Source organism: Anolis carolinensis, chromosome 1 (genome assembly GCF_035594765.1).
Source record: "Anolis carolinensis isolate JA03-04 chromosome 1, rAnoCar3.1.pri, whole genome shotgun sequence".
Taxonomy (NCBI): Eukaryota; Metazoa; Chordata; class Lepidosauria; order Squamata; family Dactyloidae; genus Anolis; species Anolis carolinensis.
Window position 1 is genome coordinate 236,107,195 of NC_085841.1, and position 12,428 is coordinate 236,119,622.

At 42.0% G+C, this 12,428-nt stretch overlaps 1 non-coding gene across 1 annotated transcript; it reads right to left on the reverse strand.

Moving 5' to 3' along the window:
* Positions 1–529: 529 nt before the first annotated feature.
* mir130a-1 (microRNA mir-130a-1) lies at positions 530–625 on the reverse strand. The gene has a single exon (NR_129844.1). It is a non-coding gene; the product is annotated as a microRNA mir-130a-1 (primary transcript).
* Between the last annotated feature and the right edge of the window lie 11,803 nt (positions 626–12,428).

Below are 12,428 nucleotides of genomic sequence, written 5' to 3' on the forward strand. Positions count from 1 at the left end.
AACATAACATTTCAAAACAGCACTATTGAGCAAACATTAGGAAACACAAGTACACAATGAATGGTTCAATAATGTTTTCCCCCCATTTATAATTGGGAAACGGGTGTGTAAAATTATTGCATTTCAGGCACTTGTTGGCAAAGCCTCCCACATCTTCCATTTCACTTAGGCTTTTCCCCCCTTCAGAAGATCACTGACTGACAGTTGATTACATGTACAAGAACACAAAGGAGATCAGATACACAAATTTATTCTACAGGATGACCTGCTGACATCTGCCTCAAAAAGATTGCCACAGGTGACTTACAAGGAATGAACCCATCATTCAACTACCCCTCAGGTATCCCTGCAGCTACCCCAATGGCTGGTGAATTATCTAGCCCAGCAGTTGATGTTGGTCAACACCACATTAAGGCAGGGATAGATGGACTGCCTACTTTTGGGTACTGTACCTTTTCTCCAAGATGCAACCTTTTGACCTCGCATGTACTGAGGCTCAATACCTGAGGTTGGGAGGCTTCATGCTGCTGCAGCCACCCACCCAATGCCCTTTTAACATTGCACTGCTTGGGTCGGGCACAGACAGAAGCACAATGTGAAAAGAGCCTTGGACAGGGGCCATGCACAGTGCACTTGAAGGCCCTGCATCTCTCTGCTGAAAGAAGAGAAACACCGTTACTTCTCTGAAGGGGGAAGGATCATACAGGATGATGAGGATTTAACTCTTGTCGAGGGCACTTTCTTTATAAAGCCCGCTATGAACATGCTTGGCTCCTTCTGTCATACACAAATCAGTTCAGCCATGTCAGTCTTCTTCCAGAAGTAGTGTCCTATTTCAAGTTTCTAAAAGATTACACAGGAATTCCACCTATGAAGGGATGGTGGTGGTTTGGAAATAGAAGCATATACGAGAACTTGCCTCTGCCAATGAATAGCTCTCACAACACCCATCAGCTCTAACTCTACAATATTGTATAAGGACATTCTGTTGAGGCTACTTTGGTATGACTTAGAAATCTCCAATTAAAATTCTTAAACACACCAAAATTCACCATAAGATGCCCTGAGTTAATACTCAAATGAGAATACAATTGATGCTGGTACACGTAGAGTGCCTGACCTGCGTAGGTACCATGCAAAATGGGTTCAAAAAGTTGGGATTCCATTTTATTATGCCTCAGAAATTAAGTTTGTCTTAGAATTCTTTGAAATGTCAACCTGTGATGGGGAATATTCTGCATCAAAATGAGAATGCAAGAAATACAGTAGTTTTGGTTTTTTTTAACATCAGCAGGTACTAGAATAATAGATCATATGTGTCTGTTTTTTTGGGTGTGGGTTCATAGCTTCACTAATCTTTCTGCATATACCTCTTTGTTTTGTTAGGGTTGTCATCTGACATGCCAATAAGAGCCAAGGAAAGGAATCAGGTTTTCCAATTACAAGTCTGCAACTGCTACAGCAAATCTTTTCATCCTGGCACATGAATACCAGTCAAGTGCTTATAGTTTCCAGCTACCAGCACATTATGTTATATTTCTCCATCCTTTAATGCCAACCAAACTCACACATTCCAGCTCGGTAGCTCTGATGTATACAGGGGCTATCAAAGGAAAGGGGTCCATAGTTGTAGGTTATGCTGGAATATAGGACAAAAAACTTTCTCTGCCCAGAAAACTCAAAAGTAAATAAATGATAAGGGATGGGAAGGCAAACAGAGGTGCGGGTTTGAGAAGAGAACTTCCCCAAGTAGCCCCTGCGGCCTACTGAGGCTGGGAGTCTTTCACACTCCTGCCCTGACTAAAAGTTTGATATTCCGACACAGAAGACCTTGGAATTTGATTCCTGTAAACATCAGGTGGAGAAATTGTAACCCAGGGCAGAACTTCCTTCTCTAGAACTCTTGTTAGCCAAAACATCCACTTAAGGATACATAAAAAGAGAACAGTAAACCATCTACCAGTTGAAATAAACCTAAGATGTAATTTAACAAAGGAAAGATCTCCCAAAAATTCTCTGGTTCCATGGCTCTGAGCAGCACCAGGAGAGAAAGAGAAATGGATGGTTTAGTTACAAAGCTTGGGGATACTGCTGCAACATCATGCCCTCGCCCAGCAGGTTATTTACCCCACTCCTCTGCTGTTGGACCTTGGAGCCAGACATTAAGCAAATGGTATCTGAAAGAGACAACAAGCTTTTGGAATAAAGGCAGGAGAGACACAGCCTTTGGTTGGAGTCCAATGTTAGCCAATTGTACAAAAAATTATCTACATACAATGTCCTTTATAGTCTTCTTCCTTCTCTCATACATGGCTCAGGGGTGGGAAATCCACATTTGATAGCTATTCTGGTGTCCACATTAAAACAAGTCTTCTGTTTGATTGCAGGAGCCCAGTTTTTTATTAGAGAACATCTACAACAATCCAGTTGTTAGTAGACAGAAATAGATGCAAAGATCTGATCAAGATCATATAGTCATGCTTTTTTTTACAACACAACTCGCTGGACTGCTGGGATTATTGCACTGACTGAACGTATTAAATTATAACTGGCCACAGTAGCTCTTTTGGAAAAACACAGGCAGTGCTAAATCCACACCCGCTGGCAGTCAAAGCACTGCAAAACATATTCAGAAATGGTTGAAATAAGGAAGAAACAATTAATAAATCCCTGATACAGACATCATTTAGGTATCACATATGTCACAAAAATTACAAAACAAGAATATATGAAAATAACAAAAACAGAAGTGGATGTGAAGATAATTCATGAAGTTGATAGTTTTCTAATAATTTGTGAAAAGTGGTTTTAATTGGATAGTCAGGTGGTGGGAGAACACCCCAAAGACTCATAGAAGTAACCATTTTGCTACGACTGCAAGACATAAAGAAATTACGAAATCAATCAATGGACGGGAACATTGCTCATGTATTAAGGAAAAGTTAGATAATAAGGAAATAATGAAAATAAAAGGTGGACTACTAATTTCAACAATGCAATGATGGAAAAAATGGCAAAGTATATTTCTGATAAATAAAATGAACATTAATAGAATAACAAAAATTGGCCAATTATTAAATTCAAATGGATCAATGGGGGCCTCCGGTGGCGCAGTGTGTTAAAGCGCTGAGTTGCTGAACTTGTGGACCAAAAGGTTGCTGGTTCGAATCTGGGGAGCGGAATGAACACCCGCTCTTAGCCCCAGCTTCTGCCAACCTAGCAGTTCGAAAACATGCAAATGTGAGTAGATCAATAGACACCGCTCTGGCGGGAAGGTAATGGCGCTCCATGCAGTCATGCCAGCCACATGACCTTGGAGGTGTCTATGGACAACGCCGGCTCTTCGGCTTAGAAATGGAGATGAACACCAACCCCCAGAGTCAGACATGACTAGACATAATGTCAGGGGGAAACGTTTACCTTTTCCTTAATGGATCAATAAAAATGGGAGGAGTTAAAGAGTAAGTGAAGAGCAAGACACTGGCTATTATGGCATGGAGTCAGAGGATAACAGAATGGAAAAGAAAGAAAAGCCCAAAAGCAGACTTAGACCAAATTTTAAAATGGAAATTTGAGAAAGAGAAAGAAATTGGGGGATTTATATATTTTTTTAAAAAAACAACAACAACAACAACAACATGAAACACTTTATGATTGAGGTATGGAAAAACAAATTAAATTGTAAGGAGAATGAGATTGAGAATTGGATAAGAACAATTAAGGAAATTAAACACTTAAGGATTAAGGAAACACAACATAAAATATTGACAAACTGGTATCAAACCTCACACCAACTGGCCCACATTACAAAAAAACCATCAAAACTTTGTTGGCATAAATGCCGGGGAATAGAAGGGTTGATTCATATGTGGTGGGATGGTGAAAAGTTACAACATTTCTACAAAAAGATTAAGGAGAGATGGAAGAATTATTAGGGAGAAAAACTGTTACTTCCAAAGGAAAAAAAGAAATTACCATACTACTACAATATCTCATAGTATCTAATACAGGCAGAAACGTGGGAAGCTTGAAGCCCCCAACTGAGAGATGCTCCCCTGCTCAAAAGTTTACATGGAAGATCAGATGAGCAGACTGGAGGCAGACTTCATTATGAAAGTAAATATTTAGACTCTGCTGAGATCACAGATAGACTGCCTGAACTGCATCTTATATATGCCAGTACCAAGGCCTTACTTAGCAAAGCAGCATAACCTCTGTTCCAAAACTGGATAGATGCTGGCATTCTCCTCACATATTTAGATGGTGGAAGGTAGAAAGAGACCATTAATTTAAGCAGAAATGTATCTGGTTAAGAGATTCATACCTAGAAATGTTATATGGGGAAGATTGAGTGTAATGAAGGTGGGCATCATTACTAAGGAAAACCTAGCATATGTCAGACTGACTTGTAGCTCCCTCCAAGTAAGGCATGGAACCTTTCAGAAGACATTAATTTCTGTGGAATCCCAATTCTATCCAGATATTAATCAAGCTATACAAGGGGTCTTCAAAAAATTTCCACACTTTTATATTTTCATTGGAAGTGGTGAGGAAAGTAGTAGTAGTTGGTCACATCTGAGGGTGTCATGTGACTAGTATGTCGGGAAAGTCGGGTGACCTTGCAGTTTAATATAAGAATTGTTACGCTACCGTGAAAATGGTTGCGAAACTTATACATTGAACCAAAGAGGAACAGCATTCTGTCATACACTTTTTGTGGGCAGAAAGTGTGCCAGAAGCACAAATTCATCTCCGCATATGTACTCACAATGGGGATAAGGTTCTCTCTCATACAGTCATCTATGAATGGATTTAAATGTTCAGAAATGGCCATACTGGTGTGGTGGATGCAGAGTGCTCCAGACTTCCAGCTATAGCCATGTGGATCCAAAGAACCATGATCCCAAAGAATAAGGAAAGAACCCTGGGACTGATTCACATCAGTGCATCAATGACTATGCACTCAACCAAAAACATTTTTGCTGATGGGACAAAAAACTTGATACGCTGCTGGGAAAAATGAATCACAAAGGAAGGTGACTATGTAAGAAAAGTGATGCAATTTGTTTTTGAAATATTCTAGTTTTAGGACTCCCCGGTGGAACAGCGGCGCTCCATGCATGTCTACAGACAACGCCAGCTCTTCGACTTAGTGTACCAATTTTTTTACATTACATCTAGTTATTGCAAAAAAAAAACTCTGATATTTATTCATATCAGAGTATTTCATGTCCCAGCATGCATTAAAAATATTATTTTATTTCAAAAACTGTAGAAGAAAGAAATATGGAATCAATGAGAAATTGACTACGAATGAAACACTCCTACTGTAAAATGTTGAAATATGCAGACAGTAGCTAGTTACCTAGTTGTAGCTCAAAATAGCTATTATGAGACTGTAAATCAAATAGTTGGCCTTGTGTTTTAAATCTTTTTAAAAAATTTGTTTAAGATTTTTCGTGGAACCCTCAGATTTTGTGGAGCAGTCTGGGAACTGCTGCAGCAGACACTGGTGATTCAACTAACATCTTTCCTCTTTAATGAGATGATGCCATCATAATGAACCAGTTTTATTCAAGTACCAAATCTGTGTTTTCAGAAGGTCAAAATGTAAACTACACAAGTTAAAGAAAATTGCTAGCTTGGCGAAACCTTTCAGGTCCCTGGAGCTTGAAAATCTACAGAACTACTCCTTTAATGGCACTCCAGGGAGCTTTCTCCCAAGGAGCACTGAAAAACCCTGATGATTGCTGAATGACTGAATGAGAATCTGCAAAGCTTATAGCATTCTGATGTGTTTCTGCAGACTTCATTTCTCCATATTGCACACTGGCCTGGGGCATGGAGCACAGGTGCTACCTATGTGTCATAGGAAGAGAAAGCAATACCTGAGAAGAGAAAGCATGGCACTATCATCGCTCCCAGGCATGTGGGAATGTGTCGTGCCAAACACTGCTCACGTCATTCCTTTTCTTCCATTATCCTGACCAGAAAGGGAAAAAAACCCCACATTTTCAAATATGGGGCAAAATACAGTAAAAGAGGTCATGCAAGATTCACATCCCTGCTAAAAAAAACAAACCCTCTGTGGACATATTTTAGTATTTTTGCATTTCTTGCAAGTAGTGTGCAAACTACAAAAAAGTGCCAACAATTTTGAAATCCCTTTGTCTTGGGCAACATTCACAGAAATACTGAGGAAAGCAATTTAAATGAGCTTTTTTTTTTGGGGGGGGGGGGGTTAATATTAAAAGTCCTAGAGGATATTGGGTGGAACTGGATTCAATGGCAGGGTTGCTCTCACTGATTCTTCAGTTTCCAAAAGAGACTAGGAAAGTTACCTTTTCGACTTCCAATCTAATTCACTCCTCACTGCTAACATAAGAAACTCTGGGAGATATAGTCCAAAATGGTAATATGTCCAGCTTCTCCTCCTGATTTGTTGGCAGAGAAGGCTAGAGACTTTGTGAAACAGCATCTCACAGAATCCCATAGCCTTGAGCTGTCCAAATAGGAAAATGTCCAACCACTGCTCCTGATTCAGGAGCATTATTTCTGGTTGGTTTCCTTGAGTCCCTATATTGGGAAAAAGATGGGATAAAAATAAAGAAAATAACTAAGCAGGGCTTTCCTTGGACTCAAGCAAGTTCTTCCAAATTTAGAAATGTAGAGGCTCCCAGTGGTGCAAAGGGTTAAACCGCTGAGCTGCTGAACTTGCTAATCGAAAGGTTGGCGGTTTGAATCCAGGGAGCGGAATGAGTATCCACGGTTAGCCCCAGCTTCTGCCAACCTAGCAGTTCGAAAACATGCAAATGTGAGTAGATCAATAGGTACCACTCCAGAGGGAAGGTAACGGCGCTCTATGCAGTCATGCCGGCCACATGACCTTGGAGGTGTCTACGACAACGCCGGCTCTTTGGCTCAGAAATGGAGATGAGCACCAACCCCCAGAGTTAGACACGACTAGAATTAATGTCAAGGGAAAACTTTTACCTTAGTGTTGTGTTTGAACCTTAGACCAAGGGTGCATTCACACGTTAGAATGAATGTTGTTTGATATCACGCTAACTGCCATGTCTCAAGGCTATAGAATCCTGGCAGTTATTGTTTTACAAGGTCTTCAACCTTCTCTGCCAAAGAGGGCTGGTGCCTCACCAAATGACAAGCCCTAGGATTCCTTAGCAGTGAGCCATGGCAGTTAAAGCAGCACTACATAGCATTAATTCTACAGAGTAGATCAGTGGTTTCCAATCTTTTTTTGCCCAGGGACCACTCTCCAACATTAGTACCAAAAGGGTTACAAATCAGTTTTTGGTCAACTTCAGATTCGGTTTGGTTATTTGGGGTGCTGATTCAGAAAATTGCATTGGATAGACCACATCTGTAGTTTCTAATACAGAACATATGCCATCCTGTAGTTTTCATTTGCTCGCCCACAGAAAACCATCTTTCATAGTCTAGAGCTGATGTGGTCTATCCAATGCAATTTTCTGAATCAGCACTCCAAATAACCATAGAAACAGGCTTAAAAATGAAGAAGCAAGGTGCCCCCGCTTCCAGGCGCCAAATGGAATGGCTCTGCTCGGGGGGGGGGGGGGAAGCAGCAGTCAGGAGGCTTGTTGTTGAGCCTTTCGTGGTAGCCAGACTCTCCCTTCTCGACATCTCCGTTGCCTCGGCACTATAGGAGGGTTTCACGAGACCAGTCGCTTTCGTTGCAACGAAGTAGTAACTGTGAGGCCGCAGATCATATTTTAGTTCTTGTGGACCACTGGTGGTCCACGGACCACAGATTGGGAACTACTGGTGTAGATGCACCATAGGACTCTGGCCAATGATGACACAGCCCAACAAAAAACTTTTTTCCCTTGGTGTCTTGGATTTTAGTTAGGCCTGTTCCTGGGGTTACTTGGGACACTGATTCAGAAACTTGCATTGGCTACGCGGCATCAGTTCTTGTTTCTTAGATATCGTTATCATGGTTTTCTATGGGTGAGCAGATGAAAACTAGTAGCCTATGTTACGTATCTCTGAAACTAGAGCTGATGGGGGGAACAGGTGCCATTTCTGGAAGCAGCAGGCCCAATATACCCAGAAACAGGGCTAACATTTGAGACACCACCAAAAGGTGTGTTGGCCAGTGTAATATAATGAACTGGTGAGTTAAAAACAGTGAAAAATGCTTATATCAGGGTTGCTGTGAGTTTTCCGGGCTGTATGGCCATGTTGCAGAAGCATTTTCTTCTGACCTTTCACCTGCATCTATGGCAGGCATCCTCAGAGGTTGTGAGGATTGTTGGAAATTAGGCAAGTGGGGTTTATATTTTTGTGAAATGTTCAGGGTGGGAGGAAAAACTCTGTCTGTTGGAGGTAGGTCTGAATGTTTCAATTGGCCACCTTGATGAGCACTGAATAGCCTTTCAGTTTCAAAGTCTGGCTGCTTCCTGTCTGAGGGAATCCTTTGTTGGGAGGTGTTAGCTGGCCCTGATTGTTTCATGTCTGGAACTTCCCTGTTTTTGAGTGTTGTTCTTTATTTAATGTCCTGATTTTAGACTTTTTAAATACTGGAAGCCAGATTTTGTTAATTTTCATGGTTTTCTCCTTTCTGTTGAAATTGTCCACATGCTTGTGGATTTCAATGGCTTCTTTGTGTAGCCTGACATGATGGTTGTCAGAGTGGCCCAGCATTTCTGTGATCTCAAATAATATGCTGCGTCCAGGTTGGTCCATCAAGTGCTCTGCTGTGGCTGACTTCTCTGGTTGGATTAAAACCTCAATTGCCTCGTTTCCAACATACCTCACAACCTCTCAGGATGCCTGCTTATAGACGTATTCATTTTTAATTTGCAATTATTTTAAGCTTATATTTTATACGTGTTTTGTAAGCCGCCTTGAGTCTCCTTCGGAGTAGAGAAAGGCGGGGTATAAATAGAGTAAATAAATAAACAATAGATGCAGGCGAAAGACCAGGAGAAAATGTTTCTGGGACACGGCTAGACAGTCCGGAAAACTCACAGCAACCCAATGGTTCTGGCCATGAAAGCCTTCGACAACACAATGCTTATATCCCATAGCCTAGTGCAGCGGTTTAGCTGGAGGAGCCATGGTTCCATTCGCTCTTTGGCCATGGAAACCCAATGGGTGACCTTGGGCAAGTCACACTCTCTCAAGCCTTAGAGGAAGGAAGATGAAACCCCCAGGTGTGGACAAACTTGGGCCCTCCAGGTGTTTTGGCCTCCAACTCCCCCCATTCCTCACAGCCTCAGGCCCCTTCCTTTCCCCCCTCAGCCGCTTAAGCGGCTGAGGGGGGAAAGGAAAGGGCCTGAGGCTGTGAGGAATGGGGAGAATTGGAGTCCAAAACACCTGGAGGGCCCAGGTTTGCCCAAGCCTGATTTGAGGGCACTTTAAGGGCCATGGTTTAATACTATGGGGTGTACTTTTGCAAGATTTTTAGCCTTCTGTGGCAAAGCGAGCTGCTGCTGCTACTTCTGGCCTCACTAAACTACAAGTCGTACAAGCGGGAATTAAGAGTGGGGGGTATCCACTCGCGACTCCCTCCCCCTCCCACCTCCCCAGTCCTCGACCTTCCCCTGCTGCAACTCACGACCTCCCCTTTTACCAGAAAGACACGTGTTCGTGTGAACGGAGCTGGGTCTTTCTCCTCACCAGTGGCCCATTCGTTACCCTTCCGGCAGTTTCCCGGGGCTTCTTCGTCTTCTTAAAACTTTGGCGGGGTTTTTCGCCCCTGCTTTGTTGGCCAACTCTGGCCCCGGCGCAACCCGGCGCGCGCCCCCTCCGCATTCCCCTTCCGTCCATCTTGAATACTTGAGATTCTTGAACGGAGCGTGTTGGGAATCTCTCCGCCCGGCGCCCATTGGCTGCCTGCTCGCTCTTTGGAACGCGGCCTCGCCCTCTGATTGGCCGCTCTCTCCCTTTGCTCTCCGCCCACCCCCTGGCCATGTTCTCTTGTTTTGCGCGCCTCGCCGGCAAACTTTGCTCTGAGCCATTGTTCGTTCTCCTTGTGCCTCTGCACAGTACAATCAAGGGAGTTTGGCACCGCTATAATAATAATAATAATAATAATAATAATAATAATAATAATAATAATAATAATAATAATAATAATAATAATAATAATAATAATAATAATAATAATCAAAAGCAAGCTCAATGGACGCAACACCATCAAGGCCATAAACACCTGGGCCATACCTGTCATAAGATATACTGCTGGCATCAAAAATTGGACAACATAAATTGGTCATTAGCTGATGACCCAAAATGCAGACTGTGCAAGGAAACCGAGGAAACCATTGATCATATCCTCAGCTGCTGTAAGAAAATCGCACAGACAAACTACAAACAGAGAGGCACAACTATGTGGCCCAAATGATTCATTGGAACTTATGCCTCAAGTACTATCTCCCAGCAGTAAAGAACTAGTGGGATAACAAACCTGCAAAAGTATTGGAAAATGAGCACGCAAAGATACTGTGGGACTTCCGAATCCAGACTGACAAAGTTCTGGAACACAACACACCAGACATCACAGTTGTGGAAAAGAAAAAAGTTTGGATCATTGATGTTGCCATCCCAGGTGACAGTCGCATTGATGAAAAACAACAGGAAAAACTCAGCCGCTATCAGGACCTCAAGATGGAACTTCAAAGACTCTGGCAGAAACCAGTGCAGGTGGTCCTGGTGGTGATGGGTACACTGGGTGCCGTGCCAAAAGATCTCAGCCGGCATTTGGAAACAATAGACATTGACAAAATTACGATCTGCCAACTGCAAAAGGCCACCCTACTGGGATCTGCACGCATCATCTGAAAATACATCACACAGTCCTAAACACTTGGAAAAGAGTTCGACTTGTGATTTTGTGATACGAAATCCAGCATATCTATCTTGTTTGCTGTCATAAAATAATAATAATAATAATAATAATAATAATAACAATTTTTAATTTATTTATCGTGTCAGAAGCGAACCAAGGGTACAAGTTGTAGTTTATTTGAAAACACAAAGTTAAAAAAAACACACAACAACTTGGTATTATGTCCTTTGACCAGTAGCTGGCCACTTGGAATCGCTGTAAGAAGGTCCTCCATTGTGCATGTGGCAGGGCTCAGGCTGCATTGTAATAATAAGTGGTCTGTGGTTTGATCTCCACACTCGCATACCCAGGTCTCCACTTTGTGGCCCCATTTCTTAAGGTTGGTGTTGCACTCCTAGGCTGCGTAGGCACCTCAAAACTGAGGGAATTTGAAATAAAGACTCCATATTGTGATGGAGGAAAGGGTTGCTATGGCGACAGCTGCTTGGCTGAACCAGCCAGCATTCTGATTGGTTGCTGCCTCTGGCTTAGCAGAGGCAGACCAACGGTTCTTCTAACTGACATCATAATGCATATTTTTTCCCTCTTCTGGAGAGTGGAGGAAAGAAGCTGACAGGAATTTTTGGTCAGGAATGTAATGGCTGTCCTGCTCTCCAAAGTTTGACTATTTAAAGAAGAGATGAGGCATATTTAAAAGGACTGTTTCATATTGTTGCCCTATATATGTATTTGAACTCTTGAAGCTGAATAAAGATACTGTTATTGTTTTATTCAAACCTACGTGACAGCCTTATTACACAGCAGAGTTTATTTTGATTTAAAGAAGGTGATAAAGCTTCCATTTACATATTTATTTTTTTATTTTACATAACCACGCCAATGAAAACCACACTGGAGCCCCAGAATATAAGCAAGCAAGCTGTTTATTGAAGATTATATGCAAGTGATAGCAAATCAAAAGTTCAAAGTCAATAAAATGGGTTTAAATCCACAAGAAAAAAGTACTTAAAAATCTTGAAGCAAGAGTCCATAAAAGTCACTCAAAGAACAGAGTCCAAACCGGATATCAAAGTAAGTCCCAAGAAAGGTATCAAGAATAGTCTAAACAAGATAATCATGAGCCAAGCTGGAACACAGGAAGCCAAACAGGACCACAGGACCAAAACTCCACGTTTAGTCCAGGGCACAAGGTTAATTCTGGAGCACAAGGCAAGGGTCTTGGCTGGAGCAGAAATCCACACTGCAAGGTTACTGGAGCATCAACTGCATACACAGAAATGCCCATAAACAAAAACAAGGCTGGAACTAGAATCAAGGTACAAAGCTGCAGGAAATAACATGGAATTCACATGGAACACGAAGCAGAGCTCTCTCTCTCTTGAAGAAGCAAAGTTACCACCTCTGAATCTTTCAGAGAAAGCAGCCCTTCTTAAGGGAAACTCAAGGTCTCTCCTCGTGAGAAACCTGCTCATTATTTCATTTGAATAGCAATCGTTTACCTCTTCTGACACACACCCTTTCTCTCCTCTGCTGAGTTATCACTTTCCTTCTGTCAAGCTCATTAGGCTTATCACTTCTAGAATCCGAAATAGAA